This window comes from Callionymus lyra, chromosome 8 (assembly GCF_982586985.1).
Source record: "Callionymus lyra chromosome 8, fCalLyr1.hap1.1, whole genome shotgun sequence".
NCBI classification, from domain to species: Eukaryota; Metazoa; Chordata; class Actinopteri; order Syngnathiformes; family Callionymidae; genus Callionymus; species Callionymus lyra.
In genome coordinates this window covers 3,587,503-3,614,923 of record NC_141825.1, presented here as the reverse complement: position 1 = coordinate 3,614,923, position 27,421 = coordinate 3,587,503, and the positions used below count along the sequence as shown (strand labels likewise).

General features: G+C 48.0%; 36 non-coding genes across 36 annotated transcripts; all 36 read right to left on the bottom strand.

Moving 5' to 3' along the window:
- Positions 1 to 411: 411 nt before the first annotated feature.
- Positions 412 to 602, bottom strand: LOC148073169 (U2 spliceosomal RNA). Its single transcript, XR_015712145.1, has one exon. It is a non-coding gene; the product is annotated as a U2 spliceosomal RNA (small nuclear RNA).
- Positions 603 to 1,303: 701 nt separating this feature from the next.
- On the bottom strand, positions 1,304 to 1,468 carry LOC148073168 (U1 spliceosomal RNA). Its single transcript, XR_015712555.1, has one exon. It is a non-coding gene; the product is annotated as a U1 spliceosomal RNA (small nuclear RNA).
- Positions 1,469 to 1,937: 469 nt separating this feature from the next.
- On the bottom strand, positions 1,938 to 2,128 carry LOC148073167 (U2 spliceosomal RNA). Its single transcript, XR_015712144.1, has one exon. It is a non-coding gene; the product is annotated as a U2 spliceosomal RNA (small nuclear RNA).
- A 701-nt stretch (positions 2,129 to 2,829) lies between these two features.
- Positions 2,830 to 2,994, bottom strand: LOC148073166 (U1 spliceosomal RNA). Its single transcript, XR_015712449.1, has one exon. It is a non-coding gene; the product is annotated as a U1 spliceosomal RNA (small nuclear RNA).
- A 469-nt stretch (positions 2,995 to 3,463) lies between these two features.
- On the bottom strand, positions 3,464 to 3,654 carry LOC148073165 (U2 spliceosomal RNA). Its single transcript, XR_015712143.1, has one exon. It is a non-coding gene; the product is annotated as a U2 spliceosomal RNA (small nuclear RNA).
- A 633-nt stretch (positions 3,655 to 4,287) lies between these two features.
- LOC148073164 (U1 spliceosomal RNA) lies at positions 4,288 to 4,452 on the bottom strand. The gene has a single exon (XR_015712554.1). It is a non-coding gene; the product is annotated as a U1 spliceosomal RNA (small nuclear RNA).
- Positions 4,453 to 4,921: 469 nt separating this feature from the next.
- On the bottom strand, positions 4,922 to 5,112 carry LOC148073163 (U2 spliceosomal RNA). Its single transcript, XR_015712142.1, has one exon. It is a non-coding gene; the product is annotated as a U2 spliceosomal RNA (small nuclear RNA).
- A 701-nt stretch (positions 5,113 to 5,813) lies between these two features.
- Positions 5,814 to 5,978, bottom strand: LOC148073162 (U1 spliceosomal RNA). The gene has a single exon (XR_015712448.1). It is a non-coding gene; the product is annotated as a U1 spliceosomal RNA (small nuclear RNA).
- Positions 5,979 to 6,447: 469 nt separating this feature from the next.
- On the bottom strand, positions 6,448 to 6,638 carry LOC148073161 (U2 spliceosomal RNA). The gene has a single exon (XR_015712141.1). It is a non-coding gene; the product is annotated as a U2 spliceosomal RNA (small nuclear RNA).
- A 701-nt stretch (positions 6,639 to 7,339) lies between these two features.
- Positions 7,340 to 7,504, bottom strand: LOC148073160 (U1 spliceosomal RNA). The gene has a single exon (XR_015712552.1). It is a non-coding gene; the product is annotated as a U1 spliceosomal RNA (small nuclear RNA).
- A 469-nt stretch (positions 7,505 to 7,973) lies between these two features.
- On the bottom strand, positions 7,974 to 8,164 carry LOC148073159 (U2 spliceosomal RNA). Its single transcript, XR_015712140.1, has one exon. It is a non-coding gene; the product is annotated as a U2 spliceosomal RNA (small nuclear RNA).
- Positions 8,165 to 8,865: 701 nt separating this feature from the next.
- LOC148073158 (U1 spliceosomal RNA) lies at positions 8,866 to 9,030 on the bottom strand. Its single transcript, XR_015712447.1, has one exon. It is a non-coding gene; the product is annotated as a U1 spliceosomal RNA (small nuclear RNA).
- A 469-nt stretch (positions 9,031 to 9,499) lies between these two features.
- On the bottom strand, positions 9,500 to 9,690 carry LOC148073157 (U2 spliceosomal RNA). Its single transcript, XR_015712139.1, has one exon. It is a non-coding gene; the product is annotated as a U2 spliceosomal RNA (small nuclear RNA).
- A 701-nt stretch (positions 9,691 to 10,391) lies between these two features.
- Positions 10,392 to 10,556, bottom strand: LOC148073156 (U1 spliceosomal RNA). Its single transcript, XR_015712551.1, has one exon. It is a non-coding gene; the product is annotated as a U1 spliceosomal RNA (small nuclear RNA).
- Positions 10,557 to 11,025: 469 nt separating this feature from the next.
- LOC148073155 (U2 spliceosomal RNA) lies at positions 11,026 to 11,216 on the bottom strand. The gene has a single exon (XR_015712138.1). It is a non-coding gene; the product is annotated as a U2 spliceosomal RNA (small nuclear RNA).
- A 701-nt stretch (positions 11,217 to 11,917) lies between these two features.
- Positions 11,918 to 12,082, bottom strand: LOC148073154 (U1 spliceosomal RNA). Its single transcript, XR_015712550.1, has one exon. It is a non-coding gene; the product is annotated as a U1 spliceosomal RNA (small nuclear RNA).
- Positions 12,083 to 12,551: 469 nt separating this feature from the next.
- LOC148073153 (U2 spliceosomal RNA) lies at positions 12,552 to 12,742 on the bottom strand. Its single transcript, XR_015712137.1, has one exon. It is a non-coding gene; the product is annotated as a U2 spliceosomal RNA (small nuclear RNA).
- Positions 12,743 to 13,443: 701 nt separating this feature from the next.
- LOC148073152 (U1 spliceosomal RNA) lies at positions 13,444 to 13,608 on the bottom strand. Its single transcript, XR_015712446.1, has one exon. It is a non-coding gene; the product is annotated as a U1 spliceosomal RNA (small nuclear RNA).
- Positions 13,609 to 14,077: 469 nt separating this feature from the next.
- LOC148073151 (U2 spliceosomal RNA) lies at positions 14,078 to 14,268 on the bottom strand. Its single transcript, XR_015712136.1, has one exon. It is a non-coding gene; the product is annotated as a U2 spliceosomal RNA (small nuclear RNA).
- Positions 14,269 to 14,901: 633 nt separating this feature from the next.
- Positions 14,902 to 15,066, bottom strand: LOC148073150 (U1 spliceosomal RNA). The gene has a single exon (XR_015712549.1). It is a non-coding gene; the product is annotated as a U1 spliceosomal RNA (small nuclear RNA).
- A 469-nt stretch (positions 15,067 to 15,535) lies between these two features.
- LOC148073149 (U2 spliceosomal RNA) lies at positions 15,536 to 15,726 on the bottom strand. The gene has a single exon (XR_015712134.1). It is a non-coding gene; the product is annotated as a U2 spliceosomal RNA (small nuclear RNA).
- A 701-nt stretch (positions 15,727 to 16,427) lies between these two features.
- Positions 16,428 to 16,592, bottom strand: LOC148073148 (U1 spliceosomal RNA). Its single transcript, XR_015712445.1, has one exon. It is a non-coding gene; the product is annotated as a U1 spliceosomal RNA (small nuclear RNA).
- A 469-nt stretch (positions 16,593 to 17,061) lies between these two features.
- LOC148073147 (U2 spliceosomal RNA) lies at positions 17,062 to 17,252 on the bottom strand. The gene has a single exon (XR_015712223.1). It is a non-coding gene; the product is annotated as a U2 spliceosomal RNA (small nuclear RNA).
- A 701-nt stretch (positions 17,253 to 17,953) lies between these two features.
- LOC148073146 (U1 spliceosomal RNA) lies at positions 17,954 to 18,118 on the bottom strand. The gene has a single exon (XR_015712444.1). It is a non-coding gene; the product is annotated as a U1 spliceosomal RNA (small nuclear RNA).
- Positions 18,119 to 18,587: 469 nt separating this feature from the next.
- On the bottom strand, positions 18,588 to 18,778 carry LOC148073145 (U2 spliceosomal RNA). Its single transcript, XR_015712267.1, has one exon. It is a non-coding gene; the product is annotated as a U2 spliceosomal RNA (small nuclear RNA).
- A 666-nt stretch (positions 18,779 to 19,444) lies between these two features.
- LOC148073144 (U1 spliceosomal RNA) lies at positions 19,445 to 19,609 on the bottom strand. The gene has a single exon (XR_015712443.1). It is a non-coding gene; the product is annotated as a U1 spliceosomal RNA (small nuclear RNA).
- A 469-nt stretch (positions 19,610 to 20,078) lies between these two features.
- LOC148073143 (U2 spliceosomal RNA) lies at positions 20,079 to 20,261 on the bottom strand. The gene has a single exon (XR_015712274.1). It is a non-coding gene; the product is annotated as a U2 spliceosomal RNA (small nuclear RNA).
- A 718-nt stretch (positions 20,262 to 20,979) lies between these two features.
- On the bottom strand, positions 20,980 to 21,144 carry LOC148073142 (U1 spliceosomal RNA). Its single transcript, XR_015712441.1, has one exon. It is a non-coding gene; the product is annotated as a U1 spliceosomal RNA (small nuclear RNA).
- A 457-nt stretch (positions 21,145 to 21,601) lies between these two features.
- LOC148073141 (U2 spliceosomal RNA) lies at positions 21,602 to 21,792 on the bottom strand. Its single transcript, XR_015712133.1, has one exon. It is a non-coding gene; the product is annotated as a U2 spliceosomal RNA (small nuclear RNA).
- A 701-nt stretch (positions 21,793 to 22,493) lies between these two features.
- On the bottom strand, positions 22,494 to 22,658 carry LOC148073140 (U1 spliceosomal RNA). Its single transcript, XR_015712440.1, has one exon. It is a non-coding gene; the product is annotated as a U1 spliceosomal RNA (small nuclear RNA).
- A 469-nt stretch (positions 22,659 to 23,127) lies between these two features.
- On the bottom strand, positions 23,128 to 23,318 carry LOC148073139 (U2 spliceosomal RNA). Its single transcript, XR_015712132.1, has one exon. It is a non-coding gene; the product is annotated as a U2 spliceosomal RNA (small nuclear RNA).
- A 701-nt stretch (positions 23,319 to 24,019) lies between these two features.
- Positions 24,020 to 24,184, bottom strand: LOC148073138 (U1 spliceosomal RNA). The gene has a single exon (XR_015712439.1). It is a non-coding gene; the product is annotated as a U1 spliceosomal RNA (small nuclear RNA).
- Positions 24,185 to 24,641: 457 nt separating this feature from the next.
- On the bottom strand, positions 24,642 to 24,832 carry LOC148073137 (U2 spliceosomal RNA). Its single transcript, XR_015712131.1, has one exon. It is a non-coding gene; the product is annotated as a U2 spliceosomal RNA (small nuclear RNA).
- Positions 24,833 to 25,516: 684 nt separating this feature from the next.
- Positions 25,517 to 25,681, bottom strand: LOC148073136 (U1 spliceosomal RNA). The gene has a single exon (XR_015712438.1). It is a non-coding gene; the product is annotated as a U1 spliceosomal RNA (small nuclear RNA).
- Positions 25,682 to 26,150: 469 nt separating this feature from the next.
- Positions 26,151 to 26,341, bottom strand: LOC148073135 (U2 spliceosomal RNA). Its single transcript, XR_015712130.1, has one exon. It is a non-coding gene; the product is annotated as a U2 spliceosomal RNA (small nuclear RNA).
- A 701-nt stretch (positions 26,342 to 27,042) lies between these two features.
- On the bottom strand, positions 27,043 to 27,207 carry LOC148073134 (U1 spliceosomal RNA). Its single transcript, XR_015712437.1, has one exon. It is a non-coding gene; the product is annotated as a U1 spliceosomal RNA (small nuclear RNA).
- Between the last annotated feature and the right edge of the window lie 214 nt (positions 27,208 to 27,421).

Genomic DNA, 27,421 nt, shown 5'->3' with positions numbered 1-27,421 from the left:
TGGGGAGTAATGAGCCACACAGGGTAAGGAACAAGGCAGAGTAAGGAGCCACACAGAGTAAGAACCCAGACCTAGTAAGGAGAGCAACACTATGAAAGGAACCAGACAGATTAAGGAACCATATAGGGTAAGGAACAAGGCAGAGTAAGGAGCCACACTATGAAAGGAACCAGACAGAGTAAGGAACCATATAGGGTAAGGAACAAGGCAGAGTAAGGAGCAACACTATGAAAGGAACCAGACAGAGTAAGGAACCATACAGGGTAAGGAGCCATACAGAGAAGGGAACCAGGAAGGGTAAGGAACGAAATACCCCCATCCTTCTCCTCACTTGAACACTCCACATCAATTGGGAAAGGCCTTGGCCAACCGCTTGAGGGGTTTGTACACTTAATTTCCATACAACTTTTAGGTTTTTGCACTGTTCCCAGAGATAATGCAATACCGGGTCAATGCGCAGAGAGGGTGGAGCAAGCCCCTGGCCCTTCTCCCATGTCCAAAAATCAATTTAATATATGGTCTCCATATAGGAGACGTATCAGATATTAAACTGATAAGAACAGATACTACACTTGATCTTAGCCAAAAGGCCGAGAAGCGATGGCAACCATGTGCATGACCTTTTAGAGGGGCTCGAAAGGTCAACGAGAGCCACTTACGGGGCCACAAAGGGTAAAGAACCAGAAAAGGTAGGGAGCCACATAGGGTAAGGAACCACACAGGGTAAGGAACCACACAGGGTAAGGAGCCACACAAAGAAAGGAACCTGACAAAGTAAGGAGCCACACAGAGTAAGTAACCAGACAGAGTAAGGAACAACACAGAGTAAGGAACCAGACAGAGTAAGGAGCAACATAGAGTAAGGAGCAACACAGGGTAAGGAACAACACAGAGTAAGGAGCCACACAGAGTAAGGAGCCACACAGAGTAAGGGACAAGACAGAGTAAGGAGCAACACAGAGTAAGGAGCCACACAGGGTAAGGAACAACACAGAGTAAGGAGCCAAACAGGGTAAGGAGCCATACAGAGAAAGGAACCAGGCAGGGTAAGGAACCAGATCTCCTTCTCCTCACTGGAATGCTCCACATCAATTGGGAAAGGCCTGGGCCAACAGTTTGAGATCAGTCCAGTGCTAAGAAGGTCGACAAAGGTCATTCACTGAGAGCGCGATTTTAACTTGATCCCAGAAGGTGATTCCAACCTACCAGGCAACTTGTTAAACCCTACAGACAAGGACAAGCCTCGGCTGAGTGTTCCACACGAGCTTGCATCAAACTAAAGCATTCTTTAACAAGTGATGAACGGGGGAGAGTGCGAACGCAGTCCCCCACTACCAGAAATTATGCAGTCGAGATTCCCACATTTGGGGAATTCGCAAAGGTCAGCATGACCTAGAGTGCAATGGCCGGGCCTCGCCTTGGGTGAACCACCTTCCTGATCATGGTGTCTCCCCTGCCAGGTAAGTATGAATTGTAGAGCTCATAGACTTGATGGCCTGGAAATAATCCCTTGTTCTTACTCATGGTGGGGAGTAATGAGCCACACAGGGTAAGGAACAAGGCAGAGTAAGGAGCCACACAGAGTAAGAACCCAGACCTAGTAAGGAGAGCAACACTATGAAAGGAACCAGACAGATTAAGGAACCATATAGGGTAAGGAACAAGGCAGAGTAAGGAGCCACACTATGAAAGGAACCAGACAGAGTAAGGAACCATATAGGGTAAGGAACAAGGCAGAGTAAGGAGCAACACTATGAAAGGAACCAGACAGAGTAAGGAACCATACAGGGTAAGGAGCCATACAGAGAAGGGAACCAGGAAGGGTAAGGAACGAAATACCCCCATCCTTCTCCTCACTTGAACACTCCACATCAATTGGGAAAGGCCTTGGCCAACCGCTTGAGGGGTTTGTACACTTAATTTCCATACAACTTTTAGGTTTTTGCACTGTTCCCAGAGATAATGCAATACCGGGTCAATGCGCAGAGAGGGTGGAGCAAGCCCCTGGCCCTTCTCCCATGTCCAAAAATCAATTTAATATATGGTCTCCATATAGGAGACGTATCAGATATTAAACTGATAAGAACAGATACTACACTTGATCTTAGCCAAAAGGCCGAGAAGCGATGGCAACCATGTGCATGACCTTTTAGAGGGGCTCGAAAGGTCAACGAGAGCCACTTACGGGGCCACAAAGGGTAAAGAACCAGAAAAGGTAGGGAGCCACATAGGGTAAGGAACCACACAGGGAAAGGAACCACACAGGGTAAGGAGCCACACAAAGAAAGGAACCTGACAAAGTAAGGAGCCACACAGAGTAAGTAACCAGACAGAGTAAGGAACAACACAGAGTAAGGAACCAGACAGAGTAAGGAGCAACACAGAGTAAGGAGCAACACAGGGTAAGGAACAACACAGAGTAAGGAGCCACACAGAGTAAGGAGCCACACAGAGTAAGGGACAAGACAGAGTAAGGAGCAACACAGAGTAAGGAGCCACACAGGGTAAGGAACAACACAGAGTAAGGAGCCAAACAGGGTAAGGAGCCATACAGAGAAAGGAACCAGGCAGGGTAAGGAACCAGATCTCCTTCTCCTCACTGGAATGCTCCACATCAATTGGGAAAGGCCTGGGCCAACAGTTTGAGATCAGTCCAGTGCTAAGAAGGTCGACAAAGGTCATTCACTGAGAGCGCGATTTTAACTTGATCCCAGAAGGTGATTCCAACCTACCCGGCAACTTGTTAAACCCTACAGACAAGGACAAGCCTCGGCTGAGTGTTCCACACGAGCTTGCATCAAACTAAAGCATTCTTTAACAAGTGATGAACGGGGGAGAGCGCGAACGCAGTCCCCCACTACCAGAAATTATGCAGTCGAGATTCCCACATTTGGGGAATTCGCAAAGGTCAGCATGACCTAGAGTGCAATGGCCGGGCCTCGCCTTGGGTGAACCACCTTCCTGATCATGGTGTCTCCCCTGCCAGGTAAGTATGAATTGTAGAGCTCATAGACTTGATGGCCTGGAAATAATCCCTTGTTCTTACTCATGGTGGGGAGTAATGAGCCACACAGGGTAAGGAACAAGGCAGAGTAAGGAGCCACACAGAGTAAGAACCCAGACCTAGTAAGGAGAGCAACACTATGAAAGGAACCAGACAGATTAAGGAACCATATAGGGTAAGGAACAAGGCAGAGTAAGGAGCCACACTATGAAAGGAACCAGACAGAGTAAGGAACCATATAGGGTAAGGAACAAGGCAGAGTAAGGAGCAACACTATGAAAGGAACCAGACAGAGTAAGGAACCATACAGGGTAAGGAGCCATACAGAGAAGGGAACCAGGAAGGGTAAGGAACGAAATACCCCCATCCTTCTCCTCACTTGAACACTCCACATCAATTGGGAAAGGCCTTGGCCAACCGCTTGAGGGGTTTGTACACTTAATTTCCATACAACTTTTAGGTTTTTGCACTGTTCCCAGAGATAATGCAATACCGGGTCAATGCGCAGAGAGGGTGGAGCAAGCCCCTGGCCCTTCTCCCATGTCCAAAAATCAATTTAATATATGGTCTCCATATAGGAGACGTATCAGATATTAAACTGATAAGAACAGATACTACACTTGATCTTAGCCAAAAGGCCGAGAAGCGATGGCAACCATGTGCATGACCTTTTAGAGGGGCTCGAAAGGTCAACGAGAGCCACTTACGGGGCCACAAAGGGTAAAGAACCAGAAAAGGTAGGGAGCCACATAGGGTAAGGAACCACACAGGGTAAGGAACCACACAGGGTAAGGAGCCACACAAAGAAAGGAACCTGACAAAGTAAGGAGCCACACAGAGTAAGTAACCAGACAGAGTAAGGAACAACACAGAGTAAGGAACCAGACAGAGTAAGGAGCAACATAGAGTAAGGAGCAACACAGGGTAAGGAACAACACAGAGTAAGGAGCCACACAGGGTAAGGAACAACACAGAGTAAGGAGCCAAACAGGGTAAGGAGCCATACAGAGAAAGGAACCAGGCAGGGTAAGGAACCAGATCTCCTTCTCCTCACTGGAATGCTCCACATCAATTGGGAAAGGCCTGGGCCAACAGTTTGAGATCAGTCCAGTGCTAAGAAGGTCGACAAAGGTCATTCACTGAGAGCGCGATTTTAACTTGATCCCAGAAGGTGATTCCAACCTACCCGGCAACTTGTTAAACCCTACAGACAAGGACAAGCCTCGGCTGAGTGTTCCACACGAGCTTGCATCAAACTAAAGCATTCTTTAACAAGTGATGAACGGGGGAGAGTGCGAACGCAGTCCCCCACTACCAGAAATTATGCAGTCGAGATTCCCACATTTGGGGAATTCGCAAAGGTCAGCATGACCTAGAGTGCAATGGCCGGGCCTCGCCTTGGGTGAACCACCTTCCTGATCATGGTGTCTCCCCTGCCAGGTAAGTATGAATTGTAGAGCTCATAGACTTGATGGCCTGGAAATAATCCCTTGTTCTTACTCATGGTGGGGAGTAATGAGCCACACAGGGTAAGGAACAAGGCAGAGTAAGGAGCCACACAGAGTAAGAACCCAGACCTAGTAAGGAGAGCAACACTATGAAAGGAACCAGACAGATTAAGGAACCATATAGGGTAAGGAACAAGGCAGAGTAAGGAGCCACACTATGAAAGGAACCAGACAGAGTAAGGAACCATATAGGGTAAGGAACAAGGCAGAGTAAGGAGCAACACTATGAAAGGAACCAGACAGAGTAAGGAACCATACAGGGTAAGGAGCCATACAGAGAAGGGAACCAGGAAGGGTAAGGAACGAAATACCCCCATCCTTCTCCTCACTTGAACACTCCACATCAATTGGGAAAGGCCTTGGCCAACCGCTTGAGGGGTTTGTACACTTAATTTCCATACAACTTTTAGGTTTTTGCACTGTTCCCAGAGATAATGCAATACCGGGTCAATGCGCAGAGAGGGTGGAGCAAGCCCCTGGCCCTTCTCCCATGTCCAAAAATCAATTTAATATATGGTCTCCATATAGGAGACGTATCAGATATTAAACTGATAAGAACAGATACTACACTTGATCTTAGCCAAAAGGCCGAGAAGCGATGGCAACCATGTGCATGACCTTTTAGAGGGGCTCGAAAGGTCAACGAGAGCCACTTACGGGGCCACAAAGGGTAAAGAACCAGAAAAGGTAGGGAGCCACATAGGGTAAGGAACCACACAGGGTAAGGAACCACACAGGGTAAGGAGCCACACAAAGAAAGGAACCTGACAAAGTAAGGAGCCACACAGAGTAAGTAACCAGACAGAGTAAGGAACAACACAGAGTAAGGAACCAGACAGAGTAAGGAGCAACACAGAGTAAGGAGCAACACAGGGTAAGGAACAACACAGAGTAAGGAGCCACACAGAGTAAGGAGCCACACAGAGTAAGGGACAAGACAGAGTAAGGAGCAACACAGAGTAAGGAGCCACACAGGGTAAGGAACAACACAGAGTAAGGAGCCAAACAGGGTAAGGAGCCATACAGAGAAAGGAACCAGGCAGGGTAAGGAACCAGATCTCCTTCTCCTCACTGGAATGCTCCACATCAATTGGGAAAGGCCTGGGCCAACAGTTTGAGATCAGTCCAGTGCTAAGAAGGTCGACAAAGGTCATTCACTGAGAGCGCGATTTTAACTTGATCCCAGAAGGTGATTCCAACCTACCCGGCAACTTGTTAAACCCTACAGACAAGGACAAGCCTCGGCTGAGTGTTCCACACGAGCTTGCATCAAACTAAAGCATTCTTTAACAAGTGATGAACGGGGGAGAGCGCGAACGCAGTCCCCCACTACCAGAAATTATGCAGTCGAGATTCCCACATTTGGGGAATTCGCAAAGGTCAGCATGACCTAGAGTGCAATGGCCGGGCCTCGCCTTGGGTGAACCACCTTCCTGATCATGGTGTCTCCCCTGCCAGGTAAGTATGAAGTGTAGAGCTCATAGACTTGATGGCCTGGAAATAATCCCTTGTTCTTACTCATGGTGGGGAGTAATGAGCCACACAGGGTAAGGAACAAGGCAGAGTAAGGAGCCACACAGAGTAAGAACCCAGACCTAGTAAGGAGAGCAACACTATGAAAGGAACCAGACAGATTAAGGAACCATATAGGGTAAGGAACAAGGCAGAGTAAGGAGCCACACTATGAAAGGAACCAGACAGAGTAAGGAACCATATAGGGTAAGGAACAAGGCAGAGTAAGGAGCAACACTATGAAAGGAACCAGACAGAGTAAGGAACCATACAGGGTAAGGAGCCATACAGAGAAGGGAACCAGGAAGGGTAAGGAACGAAATACCCCCATCCTTCTCCTCACTTGAACACTCCACATCAATTGGGAAAGGCCTTGGCCAACCGCTTGAGGGGTTTGTACACTTAATTTCCATACAACTTTTAGGTTTTTGCACTGTTCCCAGAGATAATGCAATACCGGGTCAATGCGCAGAGAGGGTGGAGCAAGCCCCTGGCCCTTCTCCCATGTCCAAAAATCAATTTAATATATGGTCTCCATATAGGAGACGTATCAGATATTAAACTGATAAGAACAGATACTACACTTGATCTTAGCCAAAAGGCCGAGAAGCGATGGCAACCATGTGCATGACCTTTTAGAGGGGCTCGAAAGGTCAACGAGAGCCACTTACGGGGCCACAAAGGGTAAAGAACCAGAAAAGGTAGGGAGCCACATAGGGTAAGGAACCACACAGGGTAAGGAACCACACAGGGTAAGGAGCCACACAAAGAAAGGAACCTGACAAAGTAAGGAGCCACACAGAGTAAGTAACCAGACAGAGTAAGGAACAACACAGAGTAAGGAACCAGACAGAGTAAGGAGCAACATAGAGTAAGGAGCAACACAGGGTAAGGAACAACACAGAGTAAGGAGCCACACAGAGTAAGGAGCCACACAGAGTAAGGGACAAGACAGAGTAAGGAGCAACACAGAGTAAGGAGCCACACAGGGTAAGGAACAACACAGAGTAAGGAGCCAAACAGGGTAAGGAGCCATACAGAGAAAGGAACCAGGCAGGGTAAGGAACCAGATCTCCTTCTCCTCACTGGAATGCTCCACATCAATTGGGAAAGGCCTGGGCCAACAGTTTGAGATCAGTCCAGTGCTAAGAAGGTCGACAAAGGTCATTCACTGAGAGCGCGATTTTAACTTGATCCCAGAAGGTGATTCCAACCTACCAGGCAACTTGTTAAACCCTACAGACAAGGACAAGCCTCGGCTGAGTGTTCCACACGAGCTTGCATCAAACTAAAGCATTCTTTAACAAGTGATGAACGGGGGAGAGTGCGAACGCAGTCCCCCACTACCAGAAATTATGCAGTCGAGATTCCCACATTTGGGGAATTCGCAAAGGTCAGCATGACCTAGAGTGCAATGGCCGGGCCTCGCCTTGGGTGAACCACCTTCCTGATCATGGTGTCTCCCCTGCCAGGTAAGTATGAATTGTAGAGCTCATAGACTTGATGGCCTGGAAATAATCCCTTGTTCTTACTCATGGTGGGGAGTAATGAGCCACACAGGGTAAGGAACAAGGCAGAGTAAGGAGCCACACAGAGTAAGAACCCAGACCTAGTAAGGAGAGCAACACTATGAAAGGAACCAGACAGATTAAGGAACCATATAGGGTAAGGAACAAGGCAGAGTAAGGAGCCACACTATGAAAGGAACCAGACAGAGTAAGGAACCATATAGGGTAAGGAACAAGGCAGAGTAAGGAGCAACACTATGAAAGGAACCAGACAGAGTAAGGAACCATACAGGGTAAGGAGCCATACAGAGAAGGGAACCAGGAAGGGTAAGGAACGAAATACCCCCATCCTTCTCCTCACTTGAACACTCCACATCAATTGGGAAAGGCCTTGGCCAACCGCTTGAGGGGTTTGTACACTTAATTTCCATACAACTTTTAGGTTTTTGCACTGTTCCCAGAGATAATGCAATACCGGGTCAATGCGCAGAGAGGGTGGAGCAAGCCCCTGGCCCTTCTCCCATGTCCAAAAATCAATTTAATATATGGTCTCCATATAGGAGACGTATCAGATATTAAACTGATAAGAACAGATACTACACTTGATCTTAGCCAAAAGGCCGAGAAGCGATGGCAACCATGTGCATGACCTTTTAGAGGGGCTCGAAAGGTCAACGAGAGCCACTTACGGGGCCACAAAGGGTAAAGAACCAGAAAAGGTAGGGAGCCACATAGGGTAAGGAACCACACAGGGAAAGGAACCACACAGGGTAAGGAGCCACACAAAGAAAGGAACCTGACAAAGTAAGGAGCCACACAGAGTAAGTAACCAGACAGAGTAAGGAACAACACAGAGTAAGGAACCAGACAGAGTAAGGAGCAACACAGAGTAAGGAGCAACACAGGGTAAGGAACAACACAGAGTAAGGAGCCACACAGAGTAAGGAGCCACACAGAGTAAGGGACAAGACAGAGTAAGGAGCAACACAGAGTAAGGAGCCACACAGGGTAAGGAACAACACAGAGTAAGGAGCCAAACAGGGTAAGGAGCCATACAGAGAAAGGAACCAGGCAGGGTAAGGAACCAGATCTCCTTCTCCTCACTGGAATGCTCCACATCAATTGGGAAAGGCCTGGGCCAACAGTTTGAGATCAGTCCAGTGCTAAGAAGGTCGACAAAGGTCATTCACTGAGAGCGCGATTTTAACTTGATCCCAGAAGGTGATTCCAACCTACCCGGCAACTTGTTAAACCCTACAGACAAGGACAAGCCTCGGCTGAGTGTTCCACACGAGCTTGCATCAAACTAAAGCATTCTTTAACAAGTGATGAACGGGGGAGAGCGCGAACGCAGTCCCCCACTACCAGAAATTATGCAGTCGAGATTCCCACATTTGGGGAATTCGCAAAGGTCAGCATGACCTAGAGTGCAATGGCCGGGCCTCGCCTTGGGTGAACCACCTTCCTGATCATGGTGTCTCCCCTGCCAGGTAAGTATGAATTGTAGAGCTCATAGACTTGATGGCCTGGAAATAATCCCTTGTTCTTACTCATGGTGGGGAATAATGAGCCACACAGGGTAAGGAACAAGGCAGAGTAAGGAGCCACACAGAGTAAGAACCCAGACCTAGTAAGGAGAGCAACACTATGAAAGGAACCAGACAGATTAAGGAACCATATAGGGTAAGGAACAAGGCAGAGTAAGGAGCCACACTATGAAAGGAACCAGACAGAGTAAGGAACCATATAGGGTAAGGAACAAGGCAGAGTAAGGAGCAACACTATGAAAGGAACCAGACAGAGTAAGGAACCATACAGGGTAAGGAGCCATACAGAGAAGGGAACCAGGAAGGGTAAGGAACGAAATACCCCCATCCTTCTCCTCACTTGAACACTCCACATCAATTGGGAAAGGCCTTGGCCAACCGCTTGAGGGGTTTGTACACTTAATTTCCATACAACTTTTAGGTTTTTGCACTGTTCCCAGAGATAATGCAATACCGGGTCAATGCGCAGAGAGGGTGGAGCAAGCCCCTGGCCCTTCTCCCATGTCCAAAAATCAATTTAATATATGGTCTCCATATAGGAGACGTATCAGATATTAAACTGATAAGAACAGATACTACACTTGATCTTAGCCAAAAGGCCGAGAAGCGATGGCAACCATGTGCATGACCTTTTAGAGGGGCTCGAAAGGTCAACGAGAGCCACTTACGGGGCCACAAAGGGTAAAGAACCAGAAAAGGTAGGGAGCCACATAGGGTAAGGAACCACACAGGGTAAGGAACCACACAGGGTAAGGAGCCACACAAAGAAAGGAACCTGACAAAGTAAGGAGCCACACAGAGTAAGTAACCAGACAGAGTAAGGAACAACACAGAGTAAGGAACCAGACAGAGTAAGGAGCAACATAGAGTAAGGAGCAACACAGGGTAAGGAACAACACAGAGTAAGGAGCCACACAGAGTAAGGAGCCACACAGAGTAAGGGACAAGACAGAGTAAGGAGCAACACAGAGTAAGGAGCCACACAGGGTAAGGAACAACACAGAGTAAGGAGCCAAACAGGGTAAGGAGCCATACAGAGAAAGGAACCAGGCAGGGTAAGGAACCAGATCTCCTTCTCCTCACTGGAATGCTCCACATCAATTGGGAAAGGCCTGGGCCAACAGTTTGAGATCAGTCCAGTGCTAAGAAGGTCGACAAAGGTCATTCACTGAGAGCGCGATTTTAACTTGATCCCAGAAGGTGATTCCAACCTACCCGGCAACTTGTTAAACCCTACAGACAAGGACAAGCCTCGGCTGAGTGTTCCACACGAGCTTGCATCAAACTAAAGCATTCTTTAACAAGTGATGAACGGGGGAGAGTGCGAACGCAGTCCCCCACTACCAGAAATTATGCAGTCGAGATTCCCACATTTGGGGAATTCGCAAAGGTCAGCATGACCTAGAGTGCAATGGCCGGGCCTCGCCTTGGGTGAACCACCTTCCTGATCATGGTGTCTCCCCTGCCAGGTAAGTATGAATTGTAGAGCTCATAGACTTGATGGCCTGGAAATAATCCCTTGTTCTTACTCATGGTGGGGAGTAATGAGCCACACAGGGTAAGGAACAAGGCAGAGTAAGGAGCCACACAGAGTAAGAACCCAGACCTAGTAAGGAGAGCAACACTATGAAAGGAACCAGACAGATTAAGGAACCATATAGGGTAAGGAACAAGGCAGAGTAAGGAGCCACACTATGAAAGGAACCAGACAGAGTAAGGAACCATATAGGGTAAGGAACAAGGCAGAGTAAGGAGCAACACTATGAAAGGAACCAGACAGAGTAAGGAACCATACAGGGTAAGGAGCCATACAGAGAAGGGAACCAGGAAGGGTAAGGAACGAAATACCCCCATCCTTCTCCTCACTTGAACACTCCACATCAATTGGGAAAGGCCTTGGCCAACCGCTTGAGGGGTTTGTACACTTAATTTCCATACAACTTTTAGGTTTTTGCACTGTTCCCAGAGATAATGCAATACCGGGTCAATGCGCAGAGAGGGTGGAGCAAGCCCCTGGCCCTTCTCCCATGTCCAAAAATCAATTTAATATATGGTCTCCATATAGGAGACGTATCAGATATTAAACTGATAAGAACAGATACTACACTTGATCTTAGCCAAAAGGCCGAGAAGCGATGGCAACCATGTGCATGACCTTTTAGAGGGGCTCGAAAGGTCAACGAGAGCCACTTACGGGGCCACAAAGGGTAAAGAACCAGAAAAGGTAGGGAGCCACATAGGGTAAGGAACCACACAGGGTAAGGAACCACACAGGGTAAGGAGCCACACAAAGAAAGGAACCTGACAAAGTAAGGAGCCACACAGAGTAAGTAACCAGACAGAGTAAGGAACAACACAGAGTAAGGAACCAGACAGAGTAAGGAGCAACATAGAGTAAGGAGCAACACAGGGTAAGGAACAACACAGAGTAAGGAGCCACACAGAGTAAGGAGCCACACAGAGTAAGGGACAAGACAGAGTAAGGAGCAACACAGAGTAAGGAGCCACACAGGGTAAGGAACAACACAGAGTAAGGAGCCAAACAGGGTAAGGAGCCATACAGAGAAAGGAACCAGGCAGGGTAAGGAACCAGATCTCCTTCTCCTCACTGGAATGCTCCACATCAATTGGGAAAGGCCTGGGCCAACAGTTTGAGATCAGTCCAGTGCTAAGAAGGTCGACAAAGGTCATTCACTGAGAGCGCGATTTTAACTTGATCCCAGAAGGTGATTCCAACCTACCAGGCAACTTGTTAAACCCTACAGACAAGGACAAGCCTCGGCTGAGTGTTCCACACGAGCTTGCATCAAACTAAAGCATTCTTTAACAAGTGATGAACGGGGGAGAGTGCGAACGCAGTCCCCCACTACCAGAAATTATGCAGTCGAGATTCCCACATTTGGGGAATTCGCAAAGGTCAGCATGACCTAGAGTGCAATGGCCGGGCCTCGCCTTGGGTGAACCACCTTCCTGATCATGGTGTCTCCCCTGCCAGGTAAGTATGAATTGTAGAGCTCATAGACTTGATGGCCTGGAAATAATCCCTTGTTCTTACTCATGGTGGGGAGTAATGAGCCACACAGGGTAAGGAACAAGGCAGAGTAAGGAGCCACACAGAGTAAGAACCCAGACCTAGTAAGGAGAGCAACACTATGAAAGGAACCAGACAGATTAAGGAACCATATAGGGTAAGGAACAAGGCAGAGTAAGGAGCCACACTATGAAAGGAACCAGACAGAGTAAGGAACCATATAGGGTAAGGAACAAGGCAGAGTAAGGAGCAACACTATGAAAGGAACCAGACAGAGTAAGGAACCATACAGGGTAAGGAGCCATACAGAGAAGGGAACCAGGAAGGGTAAGGAACGAAATACCCCCATCCTTCTCCTCACTTGAACACTCCACATCAATTGGGAAAGGCCTTGGCCAACCGCTTGAGGGGTTTGTACACTTAATTTCCATACAACTTTTAGGTTTTTGCACTGTTCCCAGAGATAATGCAATACCGGGTCAATGCGCAGAGAGGGTGGAGCAAGCCCCTGGCCCTTCTCCCATGTCCAAAAATCAATTTAATATATGGTCTCCATATAGGAGACGTATCAGATATTAAACTGATAAGAACAGATACTACACTTGATCTTAGCCAAAAGGCCGAGAAGCGATGGCAACCATGTGCATGACCTTTTAGAGGGGCTCGAAAGGTCAACGAGAGCCACTTACGGGGCCACAAAGGGTAAAGAACCAGAAAAGGTAGGGAGCCACATAGGGTAAGGAACCACACAGGGAAAGGAACCACACAGGGTAAGGAGCCACACAAAGAAAGGAACCTGACAAAGTAAGGAGCCACACAGAGTAAGTAACCAGACAGAGTAAGGAACAACACAGAGTAAGGAACCAGACAGAGTAAGGAGCAACACAGAGTAAGGAGCAACACAGGGTAAGGAACAACACAGAGTAAGGAGCCACACAGAGTAAGGAGCCACACAGAGTAAGGGACAAGACAGAGTAAGGAGCAACACAGAGTAAGGAGCCACACAGGGTAAGGAACAACACAGAGTAAGGAGCCAAACAGGGTAAGGAGCCATACAGAGAAAGGAACCAGGCAGGGTAAGGAACCAGATCTCCTTCTCCTCACTGGAATGCTCCACATCAATTGGGAAAGGCCTGGGCCAACAGTTTGAGATCAGTCCAGTGCTAAGAAGGTCGACAAAGGTCATTCACTGAGAGCGCGATTTTAACTTGATCCCAGAAGGTGATTCCAACCTACCCGGCAACTTGTTAAACCCTACAGACAAGGACAAGCCTCGGCTGAGTGTTCCACACGAGCTTGCATCAAACTAAAGCATTCTTTAACAAGTGATGAACGGGGGAGAGCGCGAACGCAGTCCCCCACTACCAGAAATTATGCAGTCGAGATTCCCACATTTGGGGAATTCGCAAAGGTCAGCATGACCTAGAGTGCAATGGCCGGGCCTCGCCTTGGGTGAACCACCTTCCTGATCATGGTGTCTCCCCTGCCAGGTAAGTATGAATTGTAGAGCTCATAGACTTGATGGCCTGGAAATAATCCCTTGTTCTTACTCATGGTGGGGAGTAATGAGCCACACAGGGTAAGGAACAAGGCAGAGTAAGGAGCCACACAGAGTAAGAACCCAGACCTAGTAAGGAGAGCAACACTATGAAAGGAACCAGACAGATTAAGGAACCATATAGGGTAAGGAACAAGGCAGAGTAAGGAGCCACACTATGAAAGGAACCAGACAGAGTAAGGAACCATATAGGGTAAGGAACAAGGCAGAGTAAGGAGCAACACTATGAAAGGAACCAGACAGAGTAAGGAACCATACAGGGTAAGGAGCCATACAGAGAAGGGAACCAGGAAGGGTAAGGAACGAAATACCCCCATCCTTCTCCTCACTTGAACACTCCACATCAATTGGGAAAGGCCTTGGCCAACCGCTTGAGGGGTTTGTACACTTAATTTCCATACAACTTTTAGGTTTTTGCACTGTTCCCAGAGATAATGCAATACCGGGTCAATGCGCAGAGAGGGTGGAGCAAGCCCCTGGCCCTTCTCCCATGTCCAAAAATCAATTTAATATATGGTCTCCATATAGGAGACGTATCAGATATTAAACTGATAAGAACAGATACTACACTTGATCTTAGCCAAAAGGCCGAGAAGCGATGGCAACCATGTGCATGACCTTTTAGAGGGGCTCGAAAGGTCAACGAGAGCCACTTACGGGGCCACAAAGGGTAAAGAACCAGAAAAGGTAGGGAGCCACATAGGGTAAGGAACCACACAGGGTAAGGAACCACACAGGGTAAGGAGCCACACAAAGAAAGGAACCTGACAAAGTAAGGAGCCACACAGAGTAAGTAACCAGACAGAGTAAGGAACAACACAGAGTAAGGAACCAGACAGAGTAAGGAGCAACATAGAGTAAGGAGCAACACAGGGTAAGGAACAACACAGAGTAAGGAGCCACACAGGGTAAGGAACAACACAGAGTAAGGAGCCAAACAGGGTAAGGAGCCATACAGAGAAAGGAACCAGGCAGGGTAAGGAACCAGATCTCCTTCTCCTCACTGGAATGCTCCACATCAATTGGGAAAGGCCTGGGCCAACAGTTTGAGATCAGTCCAGTGCTAAGAAGGTCGACAAAGGTCATTCACTGAGAGCGCGATTTTAACTTGATCCCAGAAGGTGATTCCAACCTACCCGGCAACTTGTTAAACCCTACAGACAAGGACAAGCCTCGGCTGAGTGTTCCACACGAGCTTGCATCAAACTAAAGCATTCTTTAACAAGTGATGAACGGGGGAGAGTGCGAACGCAGTCCCCCACTACCAGAAATTATGCAGTCGAGATTCCCACATTTGGGGAATTCGCAAAGGTCAGCATGACCTAGAGTGCAATGGCCGGGCCTCGCCTTGGGTGAACCACCTTCCTGATCATGGTGTCTCCCCTGCCAGGTAAGTATGAATTGTAGAGCTCATAGACTTGATGGCCTGGAAATAATCCCTTGTTCTTACTCATGGTGGGGAGTAATGAGCCACACAGGGTAAGGAACAAGGCAGAGTAAGGAGCCACACAGAGTAAGAACCCAGACCTAGTAAGGAGAGCAACACTATGAAAGGAACCAGACAGATTAAGGAACCATATAGGGTAAGGAACAAGGCAGAGTAAGGAGCCACACTATGAAAGGAACCAGACAGAGTAAGGAACCATATAGGGTAAGGAACAAGGCAGAGTAAGGAGCAACACTATGAAAGGAACCAGACAGAGTAAGGAACCATACAGGGTAAGGAGCCATACAGAGAAGGGAACCAGGAAGGGTAAGGAACGAAATACCCCCATCCTTCTCCTCACTTGAACACTCCACATCAATTGGGAAAGGCCTTGGCCAACCGCTTGAGGGGTTTGTACACTTAATTTCCATACAACTTTTAGGTTTTTGCACTGTTCCCAGAGATAATGCAATACCGGGTCAATGCGCAGAGAGGGTGGAGCAAGCCCCTGGCCCTTCTCCCATGTCCAAAAATCAATTTAATATATGGTCTCCATATAGGAGACGTATCAGATATTAAACTGATAAGAACAGATACTACACTTGATCTTAGCCAAAAGGCCGAGAAGCGATGGCAACCATGTGCATGACCTTTTAGAGGGGCTCGAAAGGTCAACGAGAGCCACTTACGGGGCCACAAAGGGTAAAGAACCAGAAAAGGTAGGGAGCCACATAGGGTAAGGAACCACACAGGGTAAGGAACCACACAGGGTAAGGAGCCACACAAAGAAAGGAACCTGACAAAGTAAGGAGCCACACAGAGTAAGTAACCAGACAGAGTAAGGAACAACACAGAGTAAGGAACCAGACAGAGTAAGGAGCAACACAGAGTAAGGAGCAACACAGGGTAAGGAACAACACAGAGTAAGGAGCCACACAGAGTAAGGAGCCACACAGAGTAAGGGACAAGACAGAGTAAGGAGCAACACAGAGTAAGGAGCCACACAGGGTAAGGAACAACACAGAGTAAGGAGCCAAACAGGGTAAGGAGCCATACAGAGAAAGGAACCAGGCAGGGTAAGGAACCAGATCTCCTTCTCCTCACTGGAATGCTCCACATCAATTGGGAAAGGCCTGGGCCAACAGTTTGAGATCAGTCCAGTGCTAAGAAGGTCGACAAAGGTCATTCACTGAGAGCGCGATTTTAACTTGATCCCAGAAGGTGATTCCAACCTACCCGGCAACTTGTTAAACCCTACAGACAAGGACAAGCCTCGGCTGAGTGTTCCACACGAGCTTGCATCAAACTAAAGCATTCTTTAACAAGTGATGAACGGGGGAGAGCGCGAACGCAGTCCCCCACTACCAGAAATTATGCAGTCGAGATTCCCACATTTGGGGAATTCGCAAAGGTCAGCATGACCTAGAGTGCAATGGCCGGGCCTCGCCTTGGGTGAACCACCTTCCTGATCATGGTGTCTCCCCTGCCAGGTAAGTATGAAGTGTAGAGCTCATAGACTTGATGGCCTGGAAATAATCCCTTGTTCTTACTCATGGTGGGGAGTAATGAGCCACACAGGGTAAGGAACAAGGCAGAGTAAGGAGCCACACAGAGTAAGAACCCAGACCTAGTAAGGAGAGCAACACTATGAAAGGAACCAGACAGATTAAGGAACCATATAGGGTAAGGAACAAGGCAGAGTAAGGAGCCACACTATGAAAGGAACCAGACAGAGTAAGGAACCATATAGGGTAAGGAACAAGGCAGAGTAAGGAGCAACACTATGAAAGGAACCAGACAGAGTAAGGAACCATACAGGGTAAGGAGCCATACAGAGAAGGGAACCAGGAAGGGTAAGGAACGAAATACCCCCATCCTTCTCCTCACTTGAACACTCCACATCAATTGGGAAAGGCCTTGGCCAACCGCTTGAGGGGTTTGTACACTTAATTTCCATACAACTTTTAGGTTTTTGCACTGTTCCCAGAGATAATGCAATACCGGGTCAATGCGCAGAGAGGGTGGAGCAAGCCCCTGGCCCTTCTCCCATGTCCAAAAATCAATTTAAAATATGGTCTCCATATAGGAGACGTATCAGATATTAAACTGATAAGAACAGATACTACACTTGATCTTAGCCAAAAGGCCGAGAAGCGATGGCAACCATGTGCATGACCTTTTAGAGGGGCTCGAAAGGTCAACGAGAGCCACTTACGGGGCCACAAAGGGTAAAGAACCAGAAAAGGTAGGGAGCCACATAGGGTAAGGAACCACACAGGGAAAGGAACCACACAGGGTAAGGAGCCACACAAAGAAAGGAACCTGACAAAGTAAGGAGCCACACAGAGTAAGTAACCAGACAGAGTAAGGAACAACACAGAGTAAGGAACCAGACAGAGTAAGGAGCAACACAGAGTAAGGAGCAACACAGGGTAAGGAACAACACAGAGTAAGGAGCCACACAGAGTAAGGAGCCACACAGAGTAAGGGACAAGACAGAGTAAGGAGCAACACAGAGTAAGGAGCCACACAGGGTAAGGAACAACACAGAGTAAGGAGCCAAACAGGGTAAGGAGCCATACAGAGAAAGGAACCAGGCAGGGTAAGGAACCAGATCTCCTTCTCCTCACTGGAATGCTCCACATCAATTGGGAAAGGCCTGGGCCAACAGTTTGAGATCAGTCCAGTGCTAAGAAGGTCGACAAAGGTCATTCACTGAGAGCGCGATTTTAACTTGATCCCAGAAGGTGATTCCAACCTACCCGGCAACTTGTTAAACCCTACAGACAAGGACAAGCCTCGGCTGAGTGTTCCACACGAGCTTGCATCAAACTAAAGCATTCTTTAACAAGTGATGAACGGGGGAGAGCGCGAACGCAGTCCCCCACTACCAGAAATTATGCAGTCGAGATTCCCACATTTGGGGAATTCGCAAAGGTCAGCATGACCTAGAGTGCAATGGCCGGGCCTCGCCTTGGGTGAACCACCTTCCTGATCATGGTGTCTCCCCTGCCAGGTAAGTATGAATTGTAGAGCTCATAGACTTGATGGCCTGGAAATAATCCCTTGTTCTTACTCATGGTGGGGAGTAATGAGCCACACAGGGTAAGGAACAAGGCAGAGTAAGGAGCCACACAGAGTAAGAACCCAGACCTAGTAAGGAGAGCAACACTATGAAAGGAACCAGACAGATTAAGGAACCATATAGGGTAAGGAACAAGGCAGAGTAAGGAGCCACACTATGAAAGGAACCAGACAGAGTAAGGAACCATATAGGGTAAGGAACAAGGCAGAGTAAGGAGCAACACTATGAAAGGAACCAGACAGAGTAAGGAACCATACAGGGTAAGGAGCCATACAGAGAAGGGAACCAGGAAGGGTAAGGAACGAAATACCCCCATCCTTCTCCTCACTTGAACACTCCACATCAATTGGGAAAGGCCTTGGCCAACCGCTTGAGGGGTTTGTACACTTAATTTCCATACAACTTTTAGGTTTTTGCACTGTTCCCAGAGATAATGCAATACCGGGTCAATGCGCAGACAGGGTGGAGCAAGCCCCTGGCCCTTCTCCCATGTCCAAAAATCAATTTAATATATGGTCTCCATATAGGAGACGTATCAGATATTAAACTGATAAGAACAGATACTACACTTGATCTTAGCCAAAAGGCCGAGATGGCAACCATGTGCATGACCTTTTAGAGGGGCTCGAAAGGTCAACGAGAGCCACTTACGGGGCCACAAAGGGTAAAGAACCAGAAAAGGTAGGGAGCCACATAGGGTAAGGAACCACACAGGGTAAGGAACCACACAGGGTAAGGAGCCACACAAAGAAAGGAACCTGACAAAGTAAGGAGCCACACAGAGTAAGTAACCAGACAGAGTAAGGAACAACACAGAGTAAGGAACCAGACAGAGTAAGGAGCAACATAGAGTAAGGAGCAACACAGGGTAAGGAACAACACAGAGTAAGGAGCCACACAGAGTAAGGAGCCACACAGAGTAAGGGACAAGACAGAGTAAGGAGCAACACAGAGTATGGAGCCACACAGGGTAAGGAACAACACAGAGTAAGGAGCCAAACAGGTTAAGGAACCAGACAGGGTAAGGAGCCATACAGAGAAAGGAACCAGGCAGGGTAAGGAACCAGATTTCCAGATTTTGAGATCAGTCCAGTGCTAAGAAGGTCGACAAAGGTCATTCACTGAGAGCGCGATTTTAACTTGATCCCAGAAGGTGATTCCAACCTACCCGGCAACTTGTTAAACCCTACAGACAAGGACAAGCCTCGGCTGAGTGTTCCACACGAGCTTGCATCAAACTAAAGCATTCTTTAACAAGTGATGAACGGGGGAGAGCGCGAACGCAGTCCCCCACTACCAGAAATTATGCAGTCGAGATTCCCACATTTGGGGAATTCGCAAAGGTCAGCATGACCTAGAGTGCAATGGCCGGGCCTCGCCTTGGGTGAACCACCTTCCTGATCATGGTGTCTCCCCTGCCAGGTAAGTATGAATTGTAGAGCTCATAGACTTGATGGCCTGGAAATAATCCCTTGTTCTTACTCATGGTGGGGAGTAATGAGCCACACAGGGTAAGGAACAAGGCAGAGTAAGGAGCCACACAGAGTAAGAACCCAGACCTAGTAAGGAGAGCAACACTATGAAAGGAACCAGACAGATTAAGGAACCATATAGGGTAAGGAACAAGGCAGAGTAAGGAGCCACACTATGAAAGGAACCAGACAGAGTAAGGAACCATATAGGGTAAGGAACAAGGCAGAGTAAGGAGCAACACTATGAAAGGAACCAGACAGAGTAAGGAACCATACAGGGTAAGGAGCCATACAGAGAAGGGAACCAGGAAGGGTAAGGAACGAAATACCCCCATCCTTCTCCTCACTTGAACACTCCACATCAATTGGGAAAGGCCTTGGCCAACCGCTTGAGGGGTTTGTACACTTAATTTCCATACAACTTTTAGGTTTTTGCACTGTTCCCAGAGATAATGCAATACCGGGTCAATGCGCAGAGAGGGACCCCTGGCCCTTCTCCCATGTCCAAAAATCAATTTAATATATGGTCTCCATATAGGAGACGTATCAGATATTAAACTGATAAGAACAGATACTACACTTGATCTTAGCCAAAAGGCCGAGAAGCGATGGCAACCATGTGCATGACCTTTTAGAGGGGCTCGAAAGGTCAACGAGAGCCACTTACGGGGCCACAAAGGGTAAAGAACCAGAAAAGGTAGGGAGCCACATAGGGTAAGGAACCACACAGGGTAAGGAACCACACAGGGTAAGGAGCCACACAAAGAAAGGAACCTGACAAAGTAAGGAGCCACACAGAGTAAGTAACCAGACAGAGTAAGGAACAACACAGAGTAAGGAACCAGACAGAGTAAGGAGCAACATAGAGTAAGGAGCAACACAGGGTAAGGAACAACACAGAGTAAGGAGCCACACAGAGTAAGGAGCCACACAGAGTAAGGGACAAGACAGAGTAAGGAGCAACACAGAGTAAGGAGCCACACAGGGTAAGGAACAACACAGAGTAAGGAGCCAAACAGGTTAAGGAACCAGACAGGGTAAGGAGCCATACAGAGAAAGGAACCAGGCAGGGTAAGGAACCAGATTTCCTTCTCCTCACTGGAATGCTCCACATCAATTGGGAAAGGCCTGGGCCAACAGTTTGAGATCAGTCCAGTGCTAAGAAGGTCGACAAAGGTCATTCACTGAGAGCGCGATTTTAACTTGATCCCAGAAGGTGATTCCAACCTACCCGGCAACTTGTTAAACCCTACAGACAAGGACAAGCCTCGGCTGAGTGTTCCACACGAGCTTGCATCAAACTAAAGCATTCTTTAACAAGTGATGAACGGGGGAGAGCGCGAACGCAGTCCCCCACTACCAGAAATTATGCAGTCGAGATTCCCACATTTGGGGAATTCGCAAAGGTCAGCATGACCTAGAGTGCAATGGCCGGGCCTCGCCTTGGGTGAACCACCTTCCTGATCATGGTGTCTCCCCTGCCAGGTAAGTATGAATTGTAGAGCTCATAGACTTGATGGCCTGGAAATAATCCCTTGTTCTTACTCATGGTGGGGAATAATGAGCCACACAGGGTAAGGAACAAGGCAGAGTAAGGAGCCACACAGAGTAAGAACCCAGACCTAGTAAGGAGAGCAACACTATGAAAGGAACCAGACAGATTAAGGAACCATATAGGGTAAGGAACAAGGCAGAGTAAGGAGCCACACTATGAAAGGAACCAGACAGAGTAAGGAACCATATAGGGTAAGGAACAAGGCAGAGTAAGGAGCAACACTATGAAAGGAACCAGACAGAGTAAGGAACCATACAGGGTAAGGAGCCATACAGAGAAGGGAACCAGGAAGGGTAAGGAACGAAATACCCCCATCCTTCTCCTCACTTGAACACTCCACATCAATTGGGAAAGGCCTTGGCCAACCGCTTGAGGGGTTTGTACACTTAATTTTAGGTTTTTGCACTGTTCCCAGAGATAATGCAATACCGGGTCAATGCGCAGAGAGGGTGGAGCAAGCCCCTGGCCCTTCTCCCATGTCCAAAAATCAATTTAATATATGGTCTCCATATAGGAGACGTATCAGATATTAAACTGATAAGAACAGATACTACACTTGATCTTAGCCAAAAGGCCGAGAAGCGATGGCAACCATGTGCATGACCTTTTAGAGGGGCTCGAAAGGTCAACGAGAGCCACTTACGGGGCCACAAAGGGTAAAGAACCAGAAAAGGTAGGGAGCCACATAGGGTAAGGAACCACACAGGGTAAGGAACCACACAGGGTAAGGAGCCACACAAAGAAAGGAACCTGACAAAGTAAGGAGCCACACAGAGTAAGTAACCAGACAGAGTAAGGAACAACACAGAGTAAGGAACCAGACAGAGTAAGGAGCAACACAGAGTAAGGAGCAACACAGGGTAAGGAACAACACAGAGTAAGGAGCCACACAGAGTAAGGAGCCACACAGAGTAAGGGACAAGACAGAGTAAGGAGCAACACAGAGTAAGGAGCCACACAGGGTAAGGAACAACACAGAGTAAGGAGCCAAACAGGGTAAGGAGCCATACAGAGAAAGGAACCAGGCAGGGTAAGGAACCAGATCTCCTTCTCCTCACTGGAATGCTCCACATCAATTGGGAAAGGCCTGGGCCAACAGTTTGAGATCAGTCCAGTGCTAAGAAGGTCGACAAAGGTCATTCACTGAGAGCGCGATTTTAACTTGATCCCAGAAGGTGATTCCAACCTACCCGGCAACTTGTTAAACCCTACAGACAAGGACAAGCCTCGGCTGAGTGTTCCACACGAGCTTGCATCAAACTAAAGCATTCTTTAACAAGTGATGAACGGGGGAGAGCGCGAACGCAGTCCCCCACTACCAGAAATTATGCAGTCGAGATTCCCACATTTGGGGAATTCGCAAAGGTCAGCATGACCTAGAGTGCAATGGCCGGGCCTCGCCTTGGGTGAACCACCTTCCTGATCATGGTGTCTCCCCTGCCAGGTAAGTATGAATTGTAGAGCTCATAGACTTGATGGCCTGGAAATAATCCCTTGTTCTTACTCATGGTGGGGAATAATGAGCCACACAGGGTAAGGAACAAGGCAGAGTAAGGAGCCACACAGAGTAAGAACCCAGACCTAGTAAGGAGAGCAACACTATGAAAGGAACCAGACAGATTAAGGAACCATATAGGGTAAGGAACAAGGCAGAGTAAGGAGCCACACTATGAAAGGAACCAGACAGAGTAAGGAACCATATAGGGTAAGGAACAAGGCAGAGTAAGGAGCAACACTATGAAAGGAACCAGACAGAGTAAGGAACCATACAGGGTAAGGAGCCATACAGAGAAGGGAACCAGGAAGGGTAAGGAACGAAATACCCCCATCCTTCTCCTCACTTGAACACTCCACATCAATTGGGAAAGGCCTTGGCCAACCGCTTGAGGGGTTTGTACACTTAATTTCCATACAACTTTTAGGTTTTTGCACTGTTCCCAGAGATAATGCAATACCGGGTCAATGCGCAGAGAGGGTGGAGCAAGCCCCTGGCCCTTCTCCCATGTCCAAAAATCAATTTAATATATGGTCTCCATATAGGAGACGTATCAGATATTAAACTGATAAGAACAGATACTACACTTGATCTTAGCCAAAAGGCCGAGAAGCGATGGCAACCATGTGCATGACCTTTTAGAGGGGCTCGAAAGGTCAACGAGAGCCACTTACGGGGCCACAAAGGGTAAAGAACCAGAAAAGGTAGGGAGCCACATAGGGTAAGGAACCACACAGGGTAAGGAGCCACACAAAGAAAGGAACCTGACAAAGTAAGGAGCCACACAGAGTAAGTAACCAGACAGAGTAAGGAACAACACAGAGTAAGGAACCAGACAGAGTAAGGAGCAACATAGAGTAAGGAGCAACACAGGGTAAGGAACAACACAGAGTAAGGAGCCACACAGAGTAAGGAGCCACACAGAGTAAGGGACAAGACAGAGTAAGGAGCAACACAGAGTAAGGAGCCACACAGGGTAAGGAACAACACAGAGTAAGGAGCCAAACAGGTTAAGGAACCAGACAGGGTAAGGAGCCATACAGAGAAAGGAACCAGGCAGGGTAAGGAACCAGATTTCCTTCTCCTCACTGGAATGCTCCACATCAATTGGGAAAGGCCTGGGCCAACAGTTTGAGATCAGTCCAGTGCTAAGAAGGTCGACAAAGGTCATTCACTGAGAGCGCGATTTTAACTTGATCCCAGAAGGTGATTCCAACCTACCCGGCAACTTGTTAAACCCTACAGACAAGGACAAGCCTCGGCTGAGTGTTCCACACGAGGTTGCATCAAACTAAAGCATTCTTTAACAAGTGATGAACGGGGGAGAGCGCGAACGCAGTCCCCCACTACCAGAAATTATGCAGTCGAGATTCCCACATTTGGGGAATTCGCAAAGGTCAGCATGACCTAGAGTGCAATGGCCGGGCCTCGCCTTGGGTGAACCACCTTCCTGATCATGGTGTCTCCCCTGCCAGGTAAGTATGAATTGTAGAGCTCATAGACTTGATGGCCTGGAAATAATCCCTTGTTCTTACTCATGGTGGGGAATAATGAGCCACACAGGGTAAGGAACAAGGCAGAGTAAGGAGCCACACAGAGTAAGAACCCAGACCTAGTAAGGAGAGCAACACTATGAAAGGAACCAGACAGATTAAGGAACCATATAGGGTAAGGAACAAGGCAGAGTAAGGAGCCACACTATGAAAGGAACCAGACAGAGTAAGGAACCATATAGGGTAAGGAACAAGGCAGAGTAAGGAGCAACACTATGAAAGGAACCAGACAGAGTAAGGAACCATACAGGGTAAGGAGCCATACAGAGAAGGGAACCAGGAAGGGTAAGGAACGAAATACCCCCATCCTTCTCCTCACTTGAACACTCCACATCAATTGGGAAAGGCCTTGGCCAACCGCTTGAGGGGTTTGTACACTTAATTTTAGGTTTTTGCACTGTTCCCAGAGATAATGCAATACCGGGTCAATGCGCAGAGAGGGTGGAGCAAGCCCCTGGCCCTTCTCCCATGTCCAAAAATCAATTTAATATATGGTCTCCATATAGGAGACGTATCAGATATTAAACTGATAAGAACAGATACTACACTTGATCTTAGCCAAAAGGCCGAGAAGCGATGGCAACCATGTGCATGACCTTTTAGAGGGGCTCGAAAGGTCAACGAGAGCCACTTACGGGGCCACAAAGGGTAAAGAACCAGAAAAGGTAGGGAGCCACATAGGGTAAGGAACCACACAGGGTAAGGAACCACACAGGGTAAGGAGCCACACAAAGAAAGGAACCTGACAAAGTAAGGAGCCACACAGAGTAAGTAACCAGACAGAGTAAGGAACAACACAGAGTAAGGAACCAGACAGAGTAAGGAGCAACACAGAGTAAGGAGCAACACAGGGTAAGGAACAACACAGAGTAAGGAGCCACACAGAGTAAGGAGCCACACAGAGTAAGGGACAAGACAGAGTAAGGAGCCACACAGGGTAAGGAACAACACAGAGTAAGGAGCCAAACAGGGTAAAGAGCCATACAGAGAAAGGAACCAGGCAGGGTAAGGAACCAGATCTCCTTCTCCTCACTGGAATGCTCCACATCAATTGGGAAAGGCCTGGGCCAACAGTTTGAGATCAGTCCAGTGCTAAGAAGGTCGACAAAGGTCATTCACTGAGAGCGCGATTTTAACTTGATCCCAGAAGGTGATTCCAACCTACCCGGCAACTTGTTAAACCCTACAGACAAGGACAAGCCTCGGCTGAGTGTTCCACACGAGCTTGCATCAAACTAAAGCATTCTTTAACAAGTGATGAACGGGGGAGAGCGCGAACGCAGTCCCCCACTACCAGAAATTATGCAGTCGAGATTCCCACATTTGGGGAATTCGCAAAGGTCAGCATGACCTAGAGTGCAATGGCCGGGCCTCGCCTTGGGTGAACCACCTTCCTGATCATGGTGTCTCCCCTGCCAGGTAAGTATGAATTGTAGAGCTCATAGACTTGATGGCCTGGAAATAATCCCTTGTTCTTACTCATGGTGGGGAGTAATGAGCCACACAGGGTAAGGAACAAGGCAGAGTAAGGAGCCACACAGAGTAAGAACCCAGACCTAGTAAGGAGAGCAACACTATGAAAGGAACCAGACAGATTAAGGAACCATATAGGGTAAGGAACAAGGCAGAGTAAGGAGCCACACTATGAAAGGAACCAGACAGAGTAAGGAACCATATAGGGTAAGGAACAAGGCAGAGTAAGGAGCAACACTATGAAAGGAACCAGACAGAGTAAGGAACCATACAGGGTAAGGAGCCATACAGAGAAGGGAACCAGGAAGGGTAAGGAACGAAATACCCCCATCCTTCTCCTCACTTGAACACTCCACATCAATTGGGAAAGGCCTTGGCCAACCGCTTGAGGGGTTTGTACACTTAATTTCCATACAACTTTTAGGTTTTTGCACTGTTCCCAGAGATAATGCAATACCGGGTCAATGCGCAGAGAGGGTGGAGCAAGCCCCTGGCCCTTCTCCCATGTCCAAAAATCAATTTAATATATGGTCTCCATATAGGAGACGTATCAGATATTAAACTGATAAGAACAGATACTACACTTGATCTTAGCCAAAAGGCCGAGAAGCGATGGCAACCATGTGCATGACCTTTTAGAGGGGCTCGAAAGGTCAACGAGAGCCACTTACGGGGCCACAAAGGGTAAAGAACCAGAAAAGGTAGGGAGCCACATAGGGTAAGGAACCACACAGGGTAAGGAGCCACACAAAGAAAGGAACCTGACAAAGTAAGGAGCCACACAGAGTAAGTAACCAGACAGAGTAAGGAACAACACAGAGTAAGGAACCAGACAGAGTAAGGAGCAACATAGAGTAAGGAGCAACACAGGGTAAGGAACAACACAGAGTAAGGAGCCACACAGAGTAAGGAGCCACACAGAGTAAGGGACAAGACAGAGTAAGGAGCAACACAGAGTAAGGAGCCACACAGGGTAAGGAACAACACAGAGTAAGGAGCCAAACAGGTTAAGGAACCAGACAGGGTAAGGAGCCATACAGAGAAAGGAACCAGGCAGGGTAAGGAACCAGATTTCCTTCTCCTCACTGGAATGCTCCACATCAATTGGGAAAGGCCTGGGCCAACAGTTTGAGATCAGTCCAGTGCTAAGAAGGTCGACAAAGGTCATTCACTGAGAGCGCGATTTTAACTTGATCCCAGAAGGTGATTCCAACCTACCCGGCAACTTGTTAAACCCTACAGACAAGGACAAGCCTCGGCTGAGTGTTCCACACGAGCTTGCATCAAACTAAAGCATTCTTTAACAAGTGATGAACGGGGGAGAGCGCGAACGCAGTCCCCCACTACCAGAAATTATGCAGTCGAGATTCCCACATTTGGGGAATTCGCAAAGGTCAGCATGACCTAGAGTGCAATGGCCGGGCCTCGCCTTGGGTGAACCACCTTCCTGATCATGGTGTCTCCCCTGCCAGGTAAGTATGAATTGTAGAGCTCATAGACTTGATGGCCTGGAAATAATCCCTTGTTCTTACTCATGGTGGGGAATAATGAGCCACACAGGGTAAGGAACAAGGCAGAGTAAGGAGCCACACAGAGTAAGAACCCAGACCTAGTAAGGAGAGCAACACTATGAAAGGAACCAGACAGATTAAGGAACCATATAGGGTAAGGAACAAGGCAGAGTAAGGAGCCAC